The sequence below is a fragment of the Nansenia antarctica genome (assembly GCF_963989245.1).
Source record: "Nansenia antarctica genome assembly, chromosome: 15".
NCBI classification, from domain to species: Eukaryota; Metazoa; Chordata; class Actinopteri; order Argentiniformes; family Microstomatidae; genus Nansenia; species Nansenia antarctica.
In genome coordinates, this window is record NC_137685.1 from 20,747,480 (window position 1) to 20,772,584 (window position 25,105).

Consider the following 25,105-nt stretch of genomic DNA (forward strand, 5'->3'; position numbering starts at 1 on the left):
TCGACAGTGTGACTGTTTTGGTCGCATTTGCGAGTGAATATATTTCTGTACGACTTGGAAATACATTCAATCGCACCAGTGCGACTACTGCTGAACTACTGTCATGCGCAGTCAAACTTATGTGTATAAGCGATGAGGGAATGAAAACAGTGAACAGAAACGCGTGTCGCAGAAATGCTTCACGCGAGTCCTCTCGTAGCGCTGTGTGCTTCCGGTTTCATTACAAAGAGGTTAACCCTATATGTGCCTGACGTCTAACAACATTCAAATGACTAACTTCATATTTTTTCGGATTTCAATGTATGACACATCATTTGAAAGCTTATGATCCGTAGTTCCAATCCACAACACGTCACATTTGAAAGTGTTTATGTAATTTTTTTACATTTGAAAGTGTTTTTTGTTTATATATATTTCTATTATACAATTTACCAGTCATATTATGGAATGTGTCTAAATGTTAAAGTTCCATAAGTATAAGCAAAATAAAGTAACAGTTTGTAAATAAATAGTAGCATTTAAAAAAATAAAAAACACGAACCGTGAACCGTGACCCAAAAACCGAGGTTCATACCGAACCGTGGGCCAACTGAAATTAATATTCTTACTTCCCCTTTACATTGTGTGAGTCTCCATTTTTATTACGGCCAAGAGCCGGTTATGATCATTTTGATATGTTATGATTATGATAATTTGTTGTCGTTGACGAAAATTGCACCATTTTCATTGTGCTACTGAAATTATTGGTGTGCTACTAAATTTTTCAACATGGTAGCACAGTGCTACCTGGGGAAAAGGTAAGCGTCAAGCCCTGCAATAATGCTTACGACCATTTAGAAAAATGTGCTTACGTGCAAGTCAAAGATGACGTCCAAGTACATTTTTATAAATGAGGCCCCAGCCACTGACAGATAAACGTTCAGATTCACCAGCCACTCAATAGTAAATCATTATTTTGTGTCTGAAATAAATCTACCAGCCACTCTCATATTTTATCAGCATTTGGCCCTGTTATGGACGTATGATTAGGCGGGTGTTTAAGAAATGTATAAACTTGGAAAACGTAAATGTTCAAGTGCTGTGTTGGGTTTTTCCGTACAGGATCAAACTGAGGACTCCCTAGGCCTAGAGGATAGTCTACTTTCCACAGACCACATGCCTCCCTCAGTGACATCTACACATGCCTCCCTCAGTGACACCAGTCCTTGCCTGTAGGGCTGTCCCAAACGACTATTTTTCTAACGATTAATCTAGCGATTATTTTTGCGGTTAGTCATTTAACGATTAGTCTAACGATTATTTTTTTTTACTGTTCGATTAATTTATCACTTAATTTCCCCCAAAATAATGGCTGTATTGTCTCTCTCTGTTTAACAGTGTCTTTATAAAGCACTCTGGGTAATAGCTGCTGCTCTTATAAAACAAAGCAGCGTGTGACATGCACATTACTCAGACGGCCGCCCCTTTAAATGATCAGCTGATGTATGGGGGCTGTCTGTGGGCCCGCAATTAAACACAGACACCTTTAATTCGGCAACCTGCTACTACTACTACTGTAACTGCCCCTGTCAAACAGCCCCAGACACAGGGCAGACTCACTGCTATGTTTAGCCAACTTGAATGCCAACATGGCCATCAGGGTTTTTCCTGGCTCAAAATGAGGCGGAGGTGGTACCAGTGGTGTTTGACATCGGGGGGGAACCATGAAGCAGGGCTGTCTGGGGGTCCTTAAACATCAAACACTTAATTTCTTGCATTCTGGTGAATTGATATGCACCAATTTTTTGTGCCCTTTCTGCATCAATTTATGGTGGAAATGTCATTATTTATGTAAAGGAAAACACAATATTCAGGCACCAGATGACCATTCAAAATATAATGTAATATAATGCAATATAAGGCTCTGTATGTATTAATATAAGGCATTCTGTACTTTCAAATATGTATTCTCCTTGAGCAGTCAACATACTATCAGCTATTTCGGTAGCAAAAACGAAAGCTAACTTATTTGCGAAACAGCGCCCCCGCCACCACGTCGGCGCAGTGCCGCAATTGCAGCTAGATTTTTTTTTTTGCGACGCACCAACGCACATTACGCAAGTCGACGTATTGACGTAGTCGATTACGTCGACTATGTCGACGCGTCGTCCCAGCCCTACTTGCCTGGTCCCTACAGACCCTACTACTAAGTCTAGTGGCTGGGGGAAAAGGAAGGCCTCTCCTCCAGAACCTCCAAGAGAGCTGACCCCATACCAGGCTCAAATTATACACAGATTAGACCAAGCACAGACCAAATACACCGAAAATGAACACTACCTCCTCAGTTTGGCACCCACATTAGATCGTCTTGACCCCCGAAAGCAAGCCATGGTGAGGCTTCGCTTCAAACAAGCCTTATTTGATATTGAATTTGGAGAGTAGTGAGTTCACTGATCAGGTAGTGTTCATTTTTGGTGTATGTTGGTGTGTGTGTGCTTGGTCTGATTTGTGTATAATTTGTTATTATACTGTACATTTGTATAGAATAGAATAGAATATACTAGACTTTATTGTCCTTGTACAGTTGCCTATACATAATTATGTATATAGTACATTTGCCATGTTTTGTATATATTTTGTAGATTTGTATGTAGTCCTCTTCTTCCTGCTTCTGAGTAGATTAGACGTGTTTCTCCCTCGCTCCTCTCATACCACTGCTTTCCAGCTTTTTTCTTGCTTCTTTTTTATAGTTTTAACATTTTTTTATATAGCTGTTATTCCTACCATGCCTGCTATCTGTCAAAGTTGTGTGGATCTTTCAAAGAGAGTAGACTTATTGGAATATACTCTCCAGGGGCGACTCTCCGCACTCGAGAATCGCTACGCTAATGGTTCTCCACCCACGCAAGCCTTTGAAGAGGATTTAAATAAAAATTCACACTTCCCAAAGCTAACGAGGCAGGTGACAGCTGCAAAAGTCACTGGACAGATGAATTATCCCCCGAAACTACTGAAAAGCAGCCAACTGAAGTCCTCGTTAGCACCGTTAGCATCATTAGCAACAGGTAGGCCCGAGCCATGGGCTTGCATGACTAAACAGAGCCGAGATAGGAGTCTGAGACACCGGCCCGCGGAGCAGCGAGCTGGCATGACTCCCAAGGCCCGAGATAAGAACATCAGAGTCACGCCAAGATTTCCCAGGCCTGGGAATCACGTGACTCCCCGGCCCCCCCCGGTGACTCCCCGGCCCGCAGACACGAGCTCAAGGTCACCCCCTCCTTCTTCTACTTCTCTGTGTGACATGCAGCGGATGAAACAGACTTCACCTCCAAATGTTGATTGGAGACTCGGCGATCAGAAACGTAAGAGGTAAAAAAATTACATATCCACTGTCTTCCTAACCTAACGGTCTCAGAAATAACAAAAGATTTGGAAGAAATACTGTCTAAAAACCCAGACACAAAGCGTCTTGTATTACATGTGGGACAAACCGATTCACGTAAAATGGGCTCAGTAGACTTGAGACGTGATTTCATGGAACTTTTCAATAGACTTGACAAGCTTAAGATTGAGACATTCATCTGTGGACCGCTACCCACTGTTGACAGAGGTAACCTGGAATTCAGCCGGCTCCTAAGCCTTAACACGTGGCTCTCTGGTGCGTGCCAACTTAAAAGGCTGAAATTCATTGACCACTGGAACATATTCTGGAGGCAGAGAGACCTATTCAAAAGAGATGGCCTCCACTTAAACAGATCGGGAGAATACCATTTGATGAACAACATACTCTTCAACCTCATAAACTCTGCTCCCCCTTCCCTCGCTCTTGAACCAACTGAAAGGCCTACAGCGCAGGATTCTTCAGACTCAGCACAGGCAGCTGAACTGCTCACAGTGGATAAACTCTCCCCACAGTCCTGCGACTCATCACAGCCTACAGTAAAGGGCCTTCCAAACTCATCACAGCTGGCTGAAGTGCGTGCTGCAGATGACTTATCAATCTCCCCATCGCAACTGCCTAAACTGCGCTCCACAGTCGCCAGGGCAAAACTAATCATTAGCCAACTCGTTGAACCCCCACTAAGGCGACGGTCCAGCCCCTTTCCTCTCCCCCCACCCTCCCTCCATTTACATTTACATTTTTGGCATTTAGCAGACGCCTTATTCCAAAGCGACTTACAATCAATACATTTGAATACTAAGCATGTGAATCAGCAGTCCACCATTCGTTGCAGGAAGAGTACTCTAGCTCGGGCCCAGGGCCACTGATAGAAGGAAAAACCTTCTCCTTATTATCGCCTTCTACTAAAACTTTTTATTTTTTTATTTATATTACTGGAGAAACTGAGAAACAGTACAAGGGGGGCAATAGAAGTTCTTAGGGACACAGAAGAGGGGAAAGCGGGTGTCTTTAGGAGACGTAGTGGTGAGGGTCAGAAGATGTCTCAGGAGGAGCAGTTAAGATGTAACCTGAAGAGATGGGTCTTCAGTCTACGACGGAAGATGGGTAGTGACTCTGCCGTTCTGACAGCCGTGGGGAGCTCATTCCACCAGCGGGGAGCCAGTGTTGTGAAGAGACGTGATCGGGCAGCCCGACTGCTGTGTAGAGGAGGTGGGGCCAGTCGGCCAGCCGAGGTGGAGGAGCGGAGTGAGCGGGCAGGGGTTTGGGGGGTTACCATTTCCTTCAGGTAGGCAGGGGCTGTCCCTTTAGCTGCCTGGTATGCAAGCACCCTCCCTGCCCCCGACCCCCCAAACCACTCTGCCCCCGACCCCCCAAACCACTCTACCCCCAACTCCCAGAGACACTCATCCACTGAGTCCACTGAGCTCACCTTCCTCCAACTCACGCCGTTCCTGCCTTTCTCAGCTAAGTTAGAGAAAATGGTGAAGACAGGAGTAGAGCTCACCCCGAAAGCTGCTCCATCTCAGGCAACTCTCCATTCTACAACACCTGGCCCCACACTCCCTGTGACGCCAGCCTCATCAACAATGCCAGCCTCATCAACAATACCCATCGCCCTACCCCGCCACAGGATGCTATCTACAACACCCATCCCCATCCCCCGGATGACACCCAGAATCAGTTGATGCTCTAACAGTTAGAGATGCTCCGATCAGGGTTTTTGGTGCCGATCACCGATCACTGGAATCAGTGATCTGCCGATCCGATATCACCGATCACCGATCACAGCGTCGAAAATGGCAATTGAAGCATTCTATTTATTGTGTAGCATTATTTATGTTTTTAATTATTCTTAACACCATTGACATTGTATATTAAGTATTCAAATGAAATTAGGAGATGAGAAAGTATCATGAATTGACGACCATCTGTTTTATTGAATTCACAACCACCTGTAGCTTACTTCAGGAAAAACAAATAAAATGTGAAAATAAAAATCATAATAAATAAAATGTACACTGTCACATCAAATGTGCAACATTCCACTCGAATGAGAGGAACTAGGGGCTCTTAGAGAACTTGCTTATACTGTAGCTTTCCTGAGGAACAATAAACATACCCAAACTAAACTGCAACATAAACAGGCTATAGCCAAATATAAAATACTGTTTCAAGTCAGTCAGTTTCAAGTCATATTTAGGAGGAGATAAGACAGCAAGTCAGCAATAATCAATAAAACAAAAAAACAAAACATTGCACCTAAGGAGATTTCAGACTCAAACCTTACTTCTGATTAAGCAGCATCACTGGCAGATTAGCCTTGAGAAATACAAGCATCTCAGCGTTTTTGGCACTCAGCCTGTTCCTCTTATCATCTAAAATATGTCCTGCTATGCTGAAAAGTCGCTCGCTATCTACACTTGTGCAAGGTGCACAGAGGAAGACCTAAAACTCACGCGCTAATAGTTGTTGCTATGGGCCAAGTGACTTCCTGCTCGCGGGGTCACATGACGTCGCTGAACACTACCTACACTACGCTCGTGAAGTCGCGCTGGAACTCTGACCAGCACTCGTGGAACGCCTCTCGTCCAATCAAAGCACTCGGTCCCTTTATGACGTCGAGCCCAGTGTGCGCTTCGGCGCTCTCTGAGCGAATCGACGAACGCAGCAAATGCCGTATGATATTCGTGGTATTGAAAGACCTTGCGTGCGTCCCTCCGCGAGGTATTTCTTTTGAGCAGACATTACAAACGGCATATTTGTTGTCTCTTTCCGACACTGTGTAATATTTCCAGACTGGCGACGCCATTTTGTAAACTGATCGGTCGTGTTTGATCGGCCGTTTTGAGAACTCCGATCAAAACCGATCAAGGCCATATCGGCCGATACCGATCGGCGCCGATCAGATCGGAGCATCACTACTAACAGTCCCTGCTTCCATAGAGTTGATACCATTGACATTCCTGATATAAAGCTGGGACTCTCAACTCTTGCTATCCCTGTTCATATCAGTAACAGAACAGTTAATTGCAAGTCTGAATGCTTTATACACCCCTCAAATTTAATTTCTGTACCCTGCCACACACAGCCCACACAGAGACCAAACACAAAACCACTCAAGCTAGCACTTTTCAATGCCAGATCCTTAGCTAATAATTCTCTCTTAATCAACGACTTGATTAGCTCCTATGAACTAGATTTCTTATTTATCACTGAGACCTGGTTAGATAAAGATAACAAGACACCAATTCTTATTGAGTCAGCACCCCCCAATTTTAGAACCTTAGATGTCGTTAGATCCCACAAAAAAGGTGGTGGAATCGCCTTTCTTCCGAGACAGTTTTAACTGCAAACAGAAATCCTTCGGGGAATTTTTATCATTTGAATATCTTTCAGTTGTTTTTAAATGTTCCACTCGAATTATTTTTATAATTGTATACAGACCACCCCAATACTCTACTAGCTTCTTTAATGAACTTACAGAGCTTCTCTCCATCATTACTACTGAATTTAATGGTCTGATCATTGCTGGTGATTTCAATATTCATGTAGATAACTCAGAGGACAACAAAGCCAAATAACTCTCTGTTCTGTTAGATGTTTTTGAACTTCAACAACATGTGAACCTCCCTACTCATAATCGAGGTCACACTCTGGACCTTATCATCACCAAAGGCCTAGATATTTCAAATGTTGTTGTAACTGACATTGCCCTGTCTGACCACTGTTGCATATTCTTTGACGTATCTATCTTTCCTGTTATTCAAACTATGTCTAAAACTATTTCAAAACGATATATCAATGAAAAGACCAGTGCACTGTTCACACAGGCCTTTTCCCTAGCCCCCCCCCCCCAAACTTCTATTCCAACCTCAGTAAATGACCTTCTACACGATTTCAACTTAAAAATCACAAAAACCATTGATGATATTGCACCCATTAGATCCAAATGCATCTCTGGTAAGCAAAAAGCTCCCTGGAGAACTGCCCCATCCGTAAAGACCCAAAAAAGAGAATGTCGTAAAGCAGAGCGCAGATGGAGAAAAACAAACCTTCAAGTCCACTATGATATCTATAAAGAGAATCTTCAGAACTATAACTTAGAAATAAGAAGTGCCAGGCAATCATTTTTCTCTAAGATCATAAACAATAACATCAATAATGCCCGCATCCTTTTCAGAACTGTTGACAGACTAACAAATCCCCCAACACCCATTGCTCAGGAATTTCACTCAACTAGTAAATGCAATGAGCTTGCATCCTTTTTTAACAATAAAATAGAAACCATTAGACAAGGCATTAGGTCTTCTGTGTCAGGCATGAAAAACATGTCCCCATTAACAACCCCAAATAGGGCGGACATAACAACCATGTCACAATTTAACACCATTGATTACAAGACCCTAGATAAAATCATGTCACGTTTTAAACCATCCACCTGTGCCCTTGATGTCCTGCCAACAAGCTTTTTTAAAAACATATTTAGCTGCATGGCAGGCAAACTAATACAAATAATTAACACCTCCCTTTCATCAGGAATCTTCCCTGAAGCCCTGAAAACTGCAGTTATTAAGCCTCTACTAAAAAAGAACGGCCTAGACCCATTTGTACTAAACAACTACAGACCCATATCAAACCTTCCCTGTACAGGAAAAATTATTGAAATGGTTGCCCACGAACAACTTAGCAATTATTTGACCCTAAATGATCTCTTTGATGACTTTCAATCAGGCTTTCGCCCCCTACATAGCACTGAAACGGCCCTTATTAAGGTCCTTAATGACATTCGCGTAAACACAGACTCCGGAAAAATCGCAGTTTTGGTACTACTAGATCTTAGTGCTGCCTTTGACACTGTAGACCATGACATTCTAATAGATAGACTAAAAACCAGGGTAGGACTTTCGGGCACTGCCCTAAACTGGTTTAGATCCTACCTACAGGACAGAAGCTACTATGTCTCCATTGGCAACTTTGTATCTGACCAAATTAAAATGACATGTGGGGTTCCCCAAGGGTCAATCCTTGGCCCCCTTCTATTCAATCTCTACATGCTTCCATTGAGACACATCATAAAAAAGAACAAAATTGCCTACCACAACTATGCGGATGACACTCAAATCTACATAGCCCTCTCACCGAACGACTATAGTCCCATTGACAATCTCTGTAATTGCATTGAGCAAATAAACGCCTGGATGACACAAAACTTCCTCCAACTAAACAAGGACAAAACAGAGATAATTGTATTCGGTGCACCTGACAAAAGATCGAAAGTAGGGGTGGGCATCGACGATCGATAGCTGATCGATAAGGATCTTGGTCGATCACAAAATAAAACATTTGGTCGATCACAAAAAAAAAAAAAAAAAAAAAAAAAATGGTTTTGTGATTGACCAAATGTTTTATTTTGTGATCGACCAAGATCCTTATCGATCAATTATCGATCGTCGATGCCCACCCCTAATCGAAAGTCAGTGCAAAACTTGATTCTCTCTCTCTTCACAGTAAAAAACAGGTCAGAAATCTTGGTGTAATTCTAGACTCCGATCTAAACTTCAACAGCCACATAAACTCAATAACTAAATCAGCCTACTATCACCTGAAAAACATAACAAGAATGAGAGGTTTCATGTCCAAGCAAGACCTTGAAAAACTCATCCATGCATTTGTTTCGAGTAGACTTGATTATTGTAATGGTCTACTAACAGGCCTATCTAAAGGAGCTGTTCGTAAATTGCAGCTCATCCAAAACGCCGCTGCTAGGGTCATAACAAAAACAAAGAAATTTGAACACATTACACCAATCCTGAGATCCCTGCACTGGCTACCAGTCTCTCAGAGAATTGAATTCAAAATCCTCCTAATTACATACGAATCACAAAATGGTCTTGGACCAAAATACATATCAGATCTCCTCCCACCCTATATTCCCGCAAGGTCCCTAAGGTCAGCTGAGACAAATCAGCTAATAATTCCAAGAGTAAAAACAAAACACGGTGCAGCAGCTTTCAGTCACGCTGCTGCATGCTCCTGGAACAAACTCCCTGAAGAAATCAAACAGGCCCAAACCCTTAAAATATTTAACTCTAAGCTAAAAACCATCATGTTTTGCACCAGTTATGATTAAACACAAACACTTCTATCAATGTCTTTTTTCCATTAACTATTGTCTTTTTAAATGTTTTATCTATTTACTTCTTATATTTGCTTTTATTCATTGTAATTTTTATTTTCTTATGCTCCTCTTGCTGTATTTTTAAATAATGCATGTAAAGCACTTTGAATTGCCCCTGTTGAATGTGCTATACAAATAAACTTGCCTTGCCTTGCCTTGCCTTTTGTACATGTTTTGTATGTTAATTTGTTAATTGTTAATTGTTAATTGTATTTATAAAATAACAATAAACATAATATTGTATTGTACATTTGTATAGTTCATTTGTTCTTTAAATAATAACTCACAAGACCACACCTCAACTGAATTAGTTGGGAATGTGGGATGTAAATGTATTGGATACAGATCCAGTGACTGCGAAGAACACAAGAACTAAGAAGAACTCCAAGACGCCAGACCCATCAAGATGTAGCACAATGTAGCACATGTTGTAGAATGTTGTAGAATGAACTCGTGATTGCTACTGGTGTTTCATAACGTGGTTCCAGTGTTAGCAGCATTCGGCAGAAATATTCATTTTCCGCAACACTGTTGCAAATATACCCAGTTCAACACAACACACCTTGTAGATATACCCAGCGATAGACTTGGTAATAGTCGTAGCCTCGGGGAGTAAAAGGGAAGCCTGGTCTGCCTCTTAGACATGACTACATCGTAATGATTACAAAGATGCCACTTGAAATGCATGAAATCCAAGTTTAGTACATATCCGTAAAAAAAGTGCAACTTCTCTGCTTTCAGAAACTGTTTGATTTTTTTAGATTGGGCATATAGTTCATGAATCACGATAGTTTGAAGGAACGCTGTAAAATCCTTTCTAGACACGAATCTATCGGCATTAGTCAAATACATGCTCACATCCAGTCATCCGCTCACTGCTCTCCATCAAAAATGGCACATCCATCAATAATATTACATAATAACAACTGCTCTGATTAGATTGCTTAGATTGTTTAATACATCAACGGGGGGAAAGCGAGATGAACTCGCGAGTATCATGCTTCCTCCATTGAACGGAAAGTCCTATCTATTCCATGCAAAGTGTTTTAGCCTTCCCCCTTTCCACTGGTAATAAGGAATTGACAAGAATAGATCGATATAAATAGATCAACATAATGCAGCACTATCATGCACAGATCAGCCTTAAAACATGTAACGTTATATATATAACGGAGCGATGTATTTCTACGGAAAGGCTGACTGACGCGGGGCTCATACAATCTCCGTGTGTGAAAGAGGCTTGAATGTTGAAATAACAGTAATAGTATTACAATGTTCATTGATAAAATGACATAAGGGATGGAAAGGGGTTTTAGAAGGGGGATGACGAAGCGCGCTCGACTGAGGAACAGCATAGGCACAGGACATAGCATAGTCGTAGCCTCGGGGAGTTAAAGGGAAGCCTTGTCTGCCTCTTAGACATGACTACATCGTAATGATTACAAAGATGCCACTTGAAATGCATGAAATCCAAGTTTATTACATATTCACCTAGTATTTGACTGACTGTCAGTCACAAATGGTCCCAGTATTGTGGCTTCAGTTGGGTTGTAATTGTGCTTGCTGCAGAGCACAATGTTATTGCTGATATTTTTTGTTTTAATCCTGTTCTTTTACCAACTGTTAAGACAACAATAAAGTAAACTAGTTACTTTAGCTAGCTAAAGATATTGGCCCCCCAAATAATTTTACAACTTATAATTATGTTACGAAGTTTCTCCGCATTGAAGGTATATAAGCAACGCAGGGTGCGCTCGTAAATTCGCTCTGAGAGCGCCGGAGCGCACACTGGGTTCAACGTCATAAAGGGACCAGGTAATTTGATTGGACAAGAGGCATTCCATGAGTGCTGATCAGATTTCCAGGGCGAATTTACGAACGCAGCTAGCGAACAGAAGACGAAAAAAACGTCAGATCAGATATATAAACAGGTTATTTTGATAAACTGGACACATTTTGGGAATGTATATGGTTACTTTCACACCTGAAAACATATTAAAAATTCATAAAATGACATGCTAACACTTGTATTGCCAAAATTACAGCTTTTAGCCAATGGAAGTTAAAATGGACGATTTAAATTGCCCGCTGCTAGCCGGTGCGAAATGCATTCTGGGAAAAAGACGGTGGCTGCGCTTTTTTCCCATGGGTTGTATGTAAAAAGACGGTGAAAAGGCGCTGAAGGCGGCGCTTTTTTCTAAAAAAAGACGTCAAGTGTGAACGCCCCCTAACCAGACACTTAACCCTTCTAACCAGACACTTAACCCTTCTAACCAGACACCTAACCCTTCTAACCAGACACCTAACCCTTCTAACCAGACACCTAACCCTTCTAACCAGACACCTAACCCTTCTAACCAGACACCTAACCCTTCTAACCAGACACCTAACCCTTCTAACCAGACACCTAACCCTTCTAACCAGACACCTAACCCTTCTAACCAGACACTAAACTCTCTACTCCCTCCACCTGTCATTCTAACCAGCCTGGGAGTAACTCTACCAACAACCTAACAGGGAGGACATGAACACACTCACTGTTACTAGGATAAAACACACACACACATCAAGTATGTTGCTATATCATTTGATGTGTGACCAGAAAATGGGGCATAAAATAGTAAAATACATAAATATAATATGTATGTATAAATATAGGCATATATGGCTTTTTCTGATGCAGTTACATGTGTCAAGACAATGAAGGCTTGTTGCTTTATCCAGACCACAGGACATGGTTCCAGTAACTCATGTTCTTGGATTCATTGTCTTCAGCAAACTGTTTGCGGGCTTTCTTATGCATCGGTTTCAGAAGAGGCTTCTGTCTGGGGCGACGGCCATACAAACCGATTTGAGCACTGGGCACTGACAGGCTGACATCCCACTTCTGCAGCCTCTGCAGCAATGCTGGAAGCACTCGCACGTCTATTTTTGGAAACCAACCTCTGGATATGACGCTGAGCACGTGGACTCAACTTCTTTGGTCGACCCTGGCGAGGCCTGTTCCGAGTGGAACCTGTCCTGGAAAACCGCTGTATGATCTTAGCCACTGTGCTGCAACTCATTTTCAGGGTGTTGGCAATCTTCTTATAGCCACGGCCATCTTAGTGAAGCGCAATAATCATTTTTTTCAGCCGCTCAGAGAGTTCCTTGCCATGAGGTGCCATGTTGTCCAGCATTCAGAGAGAATTGTGCCCAAAACACCAAATTTAACAGCCCTGCTTATCATTTAGACCTGAATCCTTGTAACACTAACGAGTCACATGACACCAGGGCGGGAAAACAACATCATTGGGCACAATTAGGACATGTTCACTATGGGGTGTACTCACTTTTGTTGCCAGCTGTTTAGACATTAACAGCTGTGTACTGAGTAATTTTCAAAGGACAATAAATCTATACTGTTTAGGGATGCACGATATGCATTTTTTCCAACCGATACCGATACCGATATTTACCCGCTTCTCGTGGCCGATAACCGATACCGATATTATTATTATTATTTTATTTTTTCTTTCCTAGCCCCAGGGGAGCTCCCCCTCCCAAATTTCGTTGTTTGGTACCTGTACTATATCAATGACAATAAAGACCATTCAGATATAATTTCACAGTTGATAACCTGTAGTTCATGCACACCTGAAGGTAAGAAAGGCTATGTAGTGAGCAAAGATTGATGATTTAATATTCCATAGTGATCTCACCAAATCTAACTTACATCACTATTGTTAACACAACAAAGAGAACACTTCTGACTCTTCAAATGTTCATTTATTATTTCCTCTAACAAACTAAATCTGTTATAGACAGTGCACAATGCGTTTTTTAGCCAAGATCTGGCCTCCTTTTATGAAAACAAAAAAGGCCCACCTAAGAGTAATTAGATGCGTTGTGCGACCTCATCATTGTCCGAGTCTCTCCTAGGGTCATAGCTGTAACATACTAACTGTGTGTTGTCTCACTACACCACACTAACACACTGATGTGATTCGCTTTCTGTATCCGTCGTGTCCCAACGGAGTTGCCGTAGGTCGCGGCCAGCAACCCGAAATAAACTACATGTCTACAGTAAAGTCGTGTCCGTGTCTGTCAAGAACATTACAATAGCGAGCAGCGGTAAAGCTGTCAATTCCCTTGTCATCCAGTACCGGGAAACCGATGTCAGGGCTATGTGGCACTAAGTCCGCCCAGCATGGTGTCGGTAAACCTGGAGACATGTCCGCGTTAGACTGTGATGGCAGCGGATCTTCTCCCGACAGGCTAGCCATGCGACTTAGCCGTCAGCGGAGAAGTTTCTTGGGGAACACTGCACAGTGGATACACTCATCGGTAGAGATAACAGCGGCCTGGGCGTGGATTAATCCCAGACACGCTGCGCACTTAGAGTGGGTGTCCCAGCTAGCCATTTACGTCTCGGCTGTGCTAGGTCCGCTAGCCTCAACGTTAGCCATTGCTGGCTAGGGGTTGTAGGCTAGCTGCTAGCAGGCCTCGCTACTTCACCCGTTAGCTTGTCAGCTATCAAGGGAAAACAGAGGGGCCAGGGGAGGGATATTACTATCTACCCGCTACAAGATGTGTCGTTGTGTTGTAACTCGTAGACCTTTGCCCTCCTCTCCGAACTTTTGTCGAACATGTGTTGCAAATTGCAAACGCAATATCTGCCTCAGAAACTGTGAAGAATGTCCACACCGGGGAAGGCATGTTTCGCTCGCGTCTCGTCAAAACAAACTGCGTGCCTGAGTGCGGAAACCGGAAGCAGAGCGCGGAAACCGGAAGCAGAAATATTTCCGGCTTCATAATATCGGTTAAATATCGGCTACATTTTATAAAACCGATAAATACCGATAAACATTAATGTCCCATTATCGGGCCGATAAATATCGGTGCCGATAATATCGTGCATCCCTAATACTGTTATTCAAGCAGCACACTGACTACTTTAAGTTATATCAAAGTTTCAGTAGGATAATGTTATCCCCTGAAAGGATATAACAGAATATTTGTAAAAATCTAAAGGGTGTACTCACTTTTGAGATATACTCTATATTTATATATACAGCATATGGATGTTACGTGCCTGTTACCTGCCGCTTTCAGTTCTAATAGTTTAGATCTCGCAACCAGGGAAACGCCTTAAAGGGAGCAAGACACGAATCTACCGGCATTTGACTGCCGCTGGACTGAGGAACAGCATAGGCACAGCACATCGCCATAATAGGGATTTTTTTGTTATGCTTGTTGTGGTCCTGTCATATGTGTTGTAAGAGCCAGATATGGTCCTGTCATATGTGTTGTAATTCACTGTGTGGGCATGGGGTGGCGCTGTCACAATACCTGAGGCAGGTCTTTATAAGGTAGTACATTTGTTGTTATCGTCAGGTGTTGACCCCGGAAGGGCAAATAGGTTTGACCGCAAGGGCGCTGAGTTTGTGATTATTATTGTTTTGTATCAGTGATTAAGCCATAGATGGCAATCAGGAACGCAATAAAGGTTTATTATGCAGCAAACCAATGACTACGGATCGTGTATAACCAACAGCACACATCAAACTAGAACGCACGGCGCGTCAACCAGAGTCCGCGGGTTAGCATCTCAGTAGCTCAGTATTAGACTGTGCTCCTTTAACACTTGTTGTAAATAAAAGTTCTATGATGCATTGAAATTACATTAAACTAAGATAATACGATGGTTAGCATAACTTTTCTAATCTTTATTAATAGGTTATTACAGAAACAGTAAGTGACATTTTCCTAGAGCGAAATCTGTTGTGGTATTTAAAGATGGCGGTTAGCGAAGAAATCTATGAACATGGGATGACGATTTCCATTGACCAATCAACGGTGTGCAGCGTCACACGTCACACGCAGCCTGGCAAAAAGGTACCTTTCGGCCCTGTAGTTCCTGCTCGTGAAGGGTAGCTAAAGAACCGTGCCGTGCCGTACCGTGCCGTGCTGACCCGGGCCGACAAATGGAAAAGCGCCATTATACTTTCAAATTGAACATGATAAATATGTTGTCTATGTGCAATCGCAGTATCTATTTGACTAAAAACATGTAAAATCTAATTCCGATTTTGTGTTTTTCTTATTATTACACTGTTATTACACTCTTATAACATGCAGTCAGTTGTAAATAACTGACAGATTTGGAAAAATGGGCCAAAGCAGCCAGACGGTGTGGCGGGACGCGTGCTGACAGACTGCGCTGACCAGCTGGCGGGGGAGAAACATGTCTTTTATACAATAATGATGATCTTATCATTCACTGAAGACTGGATGAATAACAAGAATGGTATGTTTACATTTACATTTACATTTTTGGCATTTAGCAGACGCCTTATTCCAAAGCGACTTACAATCAATACATTTGAATACTAAGCATGTGAATCAGCAGTCCACCATTCGTTGCAGGAAGAGTACTCTAGCTCAGGCCCGGGGCCACTGATAGAAGGAAAAACCTTCTCCCTATTATCGCCTTCTACTAAAACGTTTTTTTTTTTTTACTGGAGAAACTGAGAAACAGTACAAGGGGGGCAGTAGAAGTTCTTAGGGACACAGTAAAGGGGAAAGCGGGTGTCTTTAGGAGACGTAGTGGTGTATGTGACTAAAAGTGCAGGTGCTAGATAAAGAGAGACTCTCACTCCCTTCTCTCCAAGGCTAAAGTGAAATAGTTATGCTCTGTGTTATCTGTACCCACGTGATGTTGTACAATAACTGAATGTTGAAACTATAAGAAGAACCAACCCCATAGAGAGGTGGGCTTTGTACTTTGGAATAGGGCTGGGCAAACGATCAACATTTCTTTTTCGATAATCGCAAGAATTAACGATCAATTATCGATTAATCGGTAAGCTTTTTTTTTCATATATATATATATTTTTTTATATTTTAAAAAAAATTAAAAAACGTTTTTCATTAAAACAAAAAAAAATATCCTTGGGGAAAAAACTTTATTTGTGTTGCCATTGCACACATTCATTCATTCACTTTCAAACTAGACACTACAGTCAGATAACAATCCTCTTAAACAAGGCAGTGAGTAGCCTAAATTGTTTAACTTTAAAACACATTTTACATTATAAATAAAAATATAGAAAATAAGTAACTCACCATAGGAGCAGTAAAAAAAAACAGTTACTCACAAATAGGAGGATGACTGAAAACATTAGTGTCCTTAAGAGCGTCCAGCTTAACTTAAATTTAAACTCCAGCGAGAGACTGTAGGCGGCAGGCCTACTGGTTCTTGTTCAGAAAGATGATCATGTTAACATGTTCAGGGGTGAGAGACGAACGCAATCTGGTGACACGTGGACAAACTAATTTCCATTATTATTATTATTATTTAAAAAATAAAAAAAATAAAATATTAACGATTATCAAGCAAAATATTTTGTGATCGACCAAGATCCTTATCGATCAATTATCGATCGTCGATCATTGATGCCCACCCCTACTTTGGAACCCTATGTTGACTGGGGCCCACCCGCTGTGCCGACGGACCACGATGCCGACAGTTTATTAGCGGATTTCTGCGAGAGCTGACAAGACGGTACATGTGGGAAAACTAGGGTTAGGGTTAGGTGCTAGGGTGCTACGGTTAAGGTTAGGGTTGGGGTTAGGGGTAGGGTTGGGGTTAGGGGTAGGGTTAGGGTTAGACATGCCAGCATGTACCAAGTCGACGTAGCACCTAACCCCAACCCTAGTTTTCCCACATGCACCTAGACAGAGAAGCGGAGAGCATTCACATGCAGGGAGACATTTGGATGCGGCACCATGTTGACTGTACAGAAGCTCCTCTTGCAAGATTGAAATAAACACTCTGAAATGACATTAGTTAGAAAGGGATACAATCAGTAGGCAGTGTTTCCTCTATATGCATTTATTCGTGGCGGGCCGCCACGAATACATTTTCTCCGCCACTAATTGATTCAGTCCACTTTATGACCGGAGAACAGAAAAAAATCTGATTGAAGCTAGTTTAGGCCGCTTTCAGACCTACATTTCGTTCCGATTTAGGATGTAGTAAGTTACAATATGTTACAATGTTGCAATTAACCTCGTCGACGCGCTTGCAAAACAGTTTTGTGATTGGTCCGAATTTAGCGGGACATTTGGATTTCTGGAAATCCCTTCCCTCTCTCTTAGCCAGTCGCCCGTCCCTTTAATCCCGTAAGCGTATCCTAATCGAAAATGCAACATCATCAGCGACGACCTTGGGTTCTTGCATTTACTGCTGTTCTCTGGTTCATGTTCTTATACCAGTGTTCACTATAGAGTATTTTAAATGAACATTCGTAATGTAGTCTAGTCTCTGATGTTCATGGTCAACTAAATCAGGCTATTTTGTGAAACAAATAATGTTCCCGAGCAGCCTCGCATCTAATGCTAGCTTCGAACTATTGATAGCATAAACGTTGGTAAATGTCACAAACGACACAGTATTGGCAGGGGGAAAGAAGGGGAGTCGGATTTACATGCTGGAAAAACATGCAGCTAAAATTCAGGGAACATTTGGACAATAAGAGACACAACGGAGCTGTGGTCGCGTGGTCTAATTACAGGGCAATATGCGCGGGGCAAAAATAATCTATTGCCTCCCAAATCACCACGAACAGAACGGCGGAGGCAGTGTTTCCTCTACATGCATTTCATCGTGGCGGTCCGCCACGATGGAATTTCCTCCGCCACCATGCAGATTTCTCAACCCAAAAAAAAAAAAAAAGATTTAGGCCGCTTTTCAGACCTTCACAGCGCTAGACACACCCACAAGCGCGAAGCGACGCGCTTGCAAAACTGTTTTGTGATTCCTCATTTAAATTACGTTGTACCTGTTACAATGACAATAAAGATCATTCATCTTCATCAAGATGAGAGATGGAGCGATCCGCTCACACAGCTGTCCCGCATCCGCTAATCAGCGCAGCACCGAACCGCCGGGCTCGTTGAGCGGATGCGAGGCAGCTGTGCCCGGGACCGGCCACTTCACATAAAGGAAGGAAGGAAGGAAGGAAAGAAAGAAAGCCGTGCACAAACGAGAGCTAAGTCAGACCGGGACGCTGCCAGTATGTGTGAGAGCCGGACTGCCGGCGTGAACATTTGAACCGTGTCATTTTATTTAATGGACCATTTCGTTGTCTGGTACCTGTACTGTAGCAATGACAAATAAAGTCCATTCCATTCCATTCCAGAGAGGGACGGACGGACGGACTACCCTTGTTTTTAATTTACAGGAAAACATTTTATTTTCGAGTTTTGGCTGAAATGACGTCGTTGTTTTGAGCGCGCGTGCGCGTTTCATGCGCGGTCAGCACTACCCGCCACCATGGTAAAAATTCCTGGAGGAAACACTGCGGAGGTACGGGTAAACAGGGCACATATTTGTTTAAATGTTGCTACCCTCTATTTTTCGGTGAAATTACGTCTTTGTATTGAGCGCCAGTGCGTGTTGCATACGCTACGCGCGCGAAAAAAGAACACTCCGCCACTAATGTGAAACATCCTGGAGGAAACACTGAGTAGGCCTACAGAAAAATACAATCTCGTAACAGTCTTGTTAGTCTTCGTCCAGTGTAAAGTCAATCTTGTAACTATGTGAAGCCTCCAGTCATGTAACTGTAGTCATTCTCCTAGTAGTCCAGACTGAGGAGGTTTATTTACTGTCAACAAACGGCATGAACGCGCAACTTCCACCAGAGAACCTACACGGACACTTTCACATAGCGGTTCATTTCATCCATATCAACTTCAGCACACAGCAGCTATGTGACTTAGACTTAGAGCATCACGGACATTTCAGGTGAATGAAACAGCTGCATTACAGAGACGCTCATGTTTCTTACCTGCGCTCATGCGATATTCACCTTGTTATGATCGAGCTGCTCAACTTCCTCACGACCAGGAAGTAGTTACTACAACAACTTCCGCTTTGGCGGAAACGTCACAATAAAAGCTCAAATGTTTATTGAAACGTTGATATAACATTTGATTAGGAACAGTATAGTAATACTATAGTATAGTATTATAATATAATATATATTGTTATATATACACTACCGTTCAAAAGTTTGGGGTCACTTAGAAATGTCCTTATATTTGAAAGAAAAGCACAGTTTTTTTTCAATGAAGATAACAAATTAATCAGAAATACACTCTATACATTGTTAATGTGGAAAATGAAATTGTCTGGGTGGCCCCAAACTTTTGAACGGTAGTGTATATATATATATATATATATATAATATAGCAATATTAGGAACAGTTTAGTAATACTGGGCCTCCCTTTGTAAATGACCCATTTAAAGACAACGTGTCTAAGTTATATTGTAGTTTAGTTTATTTCGTTTATTTGTAAAGGGACAATGCATTTTATGTAAATACGCCAGATTTAGCCAGAACAGAAGGCTAATTTTCATCCGTAGTCCCTTGCAGTGTATATAACCTATATATATATGTGTGGCGGCCTGGGAAAACCCTTCACATGGTGGCATTTTGACATTTTCATTTTTTATATTTCCATAAATTAGAAGTTCTCAGCTATTCATAACTGGTTGAATGACAGAGATAGCCCTTTATTTTAAAAAGTTATGAGCATTTTAATGTATCATGTCAAAAAAAGTGAAAGGCTTCAAACCACAGGATCGACGTGACGTTGACTTTAACGGTACGTCAACGTGACGTTGTTGTTAACGGTACGTCAACATGACGTTGTTTCGCTAGCAAACTACCCACCACAAAAACATAAAAATAAGTACTTTCTCTTTTGTTTTCTTAAAATGTTTATTCACCATAATGTAGTATGGAGTTCAAAGTACTAGAATACCACATAATATCAAATAATATCAAAATATAATATCAAAATATATATATTGTGAGACAGTCCACCATGGATGGCTTTCCCTGTTGTTGTTGTTGTGTTTAAGAAAAAACACTGGATAAGGTATACACCAACATCAAGCGTGCTTACAAGGCTAGACCGCTAGCTCATCTAGGCATGTCTGACCATGTGTCAATCCTCCTGATCCCAGCCTACACTACCATGAGGAAAAGTGCTCCCATCACCACTAAGACTGTCAGAACCTGGCCAGAAGGGTCCGCTCCACTGCAGATCTGCCTAAATGACACCTCATGGCAGGAATATGAGCATGAGGACCTGGAACAGTTCACGTCGTCGGTTCTGAACCACATAGTGAACTGCACCAACTCAGTCACCGTGGACAAACGGGTCCGGGTCTACCCCAACACGAAGCCATGGATGACTGGGAAGGTCCAAAAACTGATCAATGAGAGGGACAACGCCTTCTTCGCAGGGAAGGGCACACTGCTGTACAGCACCACCAGGGCAAACCTAAAGCGCGGCATCCGGGAGGCCAAGGCAGACCACAGAGAGAAGATTGAGGAATGCTTCCTGAGCAACGACTCCAGGCGGATGTGGCAGGGGGTTCAGCACATGACAAACTTCAGAGCCAACAGGCTCACAGCCGCAGAGGACGACCCCCTGCTGGCGGAAAAGCTGAACTCCTTCTACGCCCGGTTCGACGAGGGGCAAACGGAGGTAACCACAACACAAACACCACTCTCTCCAGCTCTCAGCAGCCTCACCCTCACAGAGCATGAAGTGAGACGCGTGCTGAAGGCGGTGGACACCAGGAAAGCCTCTGGGCCGGATGGCGTCCTGGGACGGGTGCTGAGGGACTGCACCGACCAGCTGGCCGGGGTTTTCACCAACATCTTCAACCAGTCCCTGTCCCAGGCCACCATCCCACCCTGCCTGAAAACCTCAACTATCATCCCAGTCCCGAAGAAAAGCACGGTGAGCTGCCTAAACGACTACCGCCCGGTGGCACTCACACCAATCATCATGAAGTGCTTCGAGAAACTAGTCCGGGCCCACATAGTCACACGCCTCCCGCCCAACCTGGATCCATACCAGTTTGCCTACAGAGCCCACAGGTCCACAGAGGACGCCATCGCGACGACTCTCCACGCCACTCTATCCCACCTGGAGAGGGGAAACAGCTACGCGAGACTGCTCTTTGTGGACTTCAGCTCTGCCTTCAACACTATCCTTCCAGACAGGCTAGTGACCAAACTACTAGACCTGGGACTATCACACTCTATATGTGCATGGATCAAGGACTTCCTGTCCGACCGCCCCCAGAGGGTGCGGGTGGGCTCCCACACCTCCACAGCCCTCAGACTCAGCAATGGGTCCCCCCAGGGCTGCGTGCTAAGCCCCATCCTCTACAACCTCTACACCTACGACTTCACCCCCGTCCACCCCAGCAACTCCATCGTAAAGTTTGCAGACGACACCACCGTGGTGGGATGCAACTCGGGGGGGGACGAGGCGGCGTACAGGGATGAGGTAGAGCAACTGAGCAAGCTGTGCAAGGTTAACAACCTGCTGCTGAACAAGTCAAAGACCCAGGAAATCATCGTAGACTTCAGGAGGAAAAAGTCCGAGATCCAGCCCCTGCTCATCGACGGAGAGAGCGTGGAGAGAGTCTCAACCCTCCGATTCCTGGGGGTGCACATGCAGGATGACCTGACCTGGAAGGACAACACAAAAGCCACCATCAAGAAGGCACAACAGCGGCTATACATCCTGAGAGTCCTCAGGAAGGAACACAGCAAGCAGGAGATACTGGTGACCTTCTACCGCGGCGCAGTGGAGAGCATCCTCACCTACGGCATCTGCAACTGGTTCTCCAGCTGCACAACCGCGGAGAGAAATGCGCTACAGAGAGTCGTGAGAACAGCCCAGAAGATCACCGGCGCCCCCCTCCCCTCTCTGGAAGAGCTGTACAACACACGCTGTCTCAGGAAGGCATCCAAGATCTCCAGGGACCCAACCCACCCTGGGTACGAACACTTTACCCGGCTGCCCTCGAAAAGGCGGTTCAGGACCATGGCCGCAAGGAGAAACAGACTGAAGAACAGCTTCTACCCCAGGGCCGTCCAGGCCCTGAACACAGCAAAGACCTAGGTTCTGGGCCCTGGACAGTCTGGACGGATTGATGGCAGCTGCTGGACTGAAAAAATCAGGTGTAGTGCTGAGGCACAAATATGTACATTTCAAGCCTGCAAACTGCGACACTTTAAATAAATGTGCAATAACACTATGTGCAATATGACAACCCTAGTTGTCTATCTGTATAGTATAGTATAGTGGATAGTGTACATAGCCTTTATTTATGTAAACCAGCTCCTTCCCTTCTTGTGTTTTTTTAAAGTGTTTTTTTTTTAAAGTTTTTTTTCTTTCCTAACACCAGGGGAGCCACCCCTCCTAAATGTCGTTGTTTGGTACCTGTACTGTAGCAATGACAATAAAGACCATTCATTCATTCATTCATTCATTAATATCCGGTGATCAAAAGTAGCCCATTCGGCGGTAATCCGCCCCATCTGGCAACCCTGCTTTGCACAGTAGCTAAGTACAGATGCTAGCTCTACCAAGCTGTCGAGCTAGCATAACCTCGACCGTTCTCTTAGTCTGCAGAGATCAATATAAATGTTTTAAACAAACAACATCTATGTCATGTCAACTAGAATACACAGGCAGGCACTCCAAAATCTGCCAAATAGAATATATATGAGGAATTCCTCTCAAAGTGGTGAAATGGTTACTCACATCACAGGAGTGTCTTGTTATCACGGATTAGAAGTTTGCTGCTTTGCCGAGTCCTTTCCCGCCTTTTCCTCTGCCAGCCCGCACGGGTTCAGGAGGAGGAGGGGGACACGCACGCGCCTTTGACTCTGCAGTAGCCTGTACAGATGCTGCGAGCTCTACCAAGCTCTCAACAAGTCACCTCAGGGACCGTTATCAAGTGATGTCATACAAATGCAGACATTTTATTATTGTACCAAAAATGCACATTTTGTTGCAATGTTTTAATAAGTTATTTCAGTCCAGTGAATACATGTTTAAGAAATACACTCCCGTATTGCAATTAGAAAACCATTTACTTTTCCAATTTAATGAGAAATACATTTAAAATATTGGCTACCCCCAATCTATTGTTTGTCTGCTTCTTATCAGTCTTTATCATATCATCGGTTTCATCGTTCTATGAAAGCTGCACTTCGGGCTGCGTCTTAACGATTCCCACCCGAGTTGGGGTAGACCACGCCCCGAGTTGGGGTAGACCACGCCAACTTCTGGAATATGTAGGGGTGTTCTCTGTATCTTGTTCTTCCGCCCCGCAGGTCGTTCCGCAACCCCATTGGATTTTAGCTTGTGACGTAACACGGGGTGCACAATTAGATATAGGTTACCCATCTCTGTATGCAACTCGGCGGCGCTGAGTGTGCCGCGCGCCTATTCTTGTGTGTCAGTGATTGTGTTTGTGTTTGCGAAAATAAAATAAAAACACCCCTACATATTCCAGAAGTTGGCGTGGTCTACCCCAACTCGGGTGGGAATCGCTAGGACGCCTTCGGGCTAGCCTCAAGGACGGTGGTTGGGTCGACAGGCTGCCGTGGGTCATGTTGGGCCTTAGGACCGCCCCTAAAGAAGACCTTCGGTCGTCATCCGCCGAGCTTGTCTACGGACAGCCGCTACGGGTTCCTGGGGATTTCGTCCCTAACGCCACGATCCCTTGGTCGGCGCTCAAACAGCGAGCCAAGTTTTTGGATAATGCCAAGGCATTCGCACCTGTACCCACCTCACAGCATGGGCTACCCCAGTCATATATGCCACCCTGCCTGCGAACGGCGGAGTACGTGTTCATCCGCCATGACGCCCACCGAGGGCCATTTCAACCGCCCTATGACGGACCGTTTCGGGTTCTGGAGGCTGGAGACAAGGCTTTTCTGGTGGACATCGGGGGTAAGCCAGATTACATTTCAGTGGACAGACTTAAACCAGCTCACGTGGATCTGGACCAGCCCGTGGGGTTGGCTCGGCCCTCCAGCTATGCCCCCACGCCACCGCAAAGCCTCTAAAAGACCACCTGCTGTCCCTCATAAGCAGACCCCTGTTGAACTGTCAGTCCCTGCTCCGGTTTTACGGAGCCGTTTTGGACGGGTGATCCGGGCCCCGCAATGGTGACTGTTCTCAATTATGGTGAATTCTGGGGGGAGGTCTGTAGCAGAAATACTATGATGTAGGATGTACATAATTCACCTGTGTGTTTGGTTATGGGGAATTGTGTGCGGGCACCTTAACGCCGGTCACTGGGGTGTGACGTATGGGGGTTCCAGGTAACATTTAAGGAAGTGTTGTATGTTGCTATGGGCGCTATGTCATCAGTTCAATAAATGCCGACACGGTCGGCTTTATACTGGCACCAAGTCTCCGTTTCGTTTGTACGCTCCAACTCCTACAATGGTATATTTACAGTACATGGACAGTGGATTGAAGCATTGGCACAACCCTCACTCATTGGAAATGTCTGTTTTCTATAGATGGATATACCATTTATTTTTCAGCAAACCAATATTCAATTCGAATTATGTTATGAATTGATATGGATCAATTTATACCTCTTATTAAATTATAAATACTCTGGTTGTTATGTTTGCCTTTTGGTTGACAGCAAAAGAGGAGG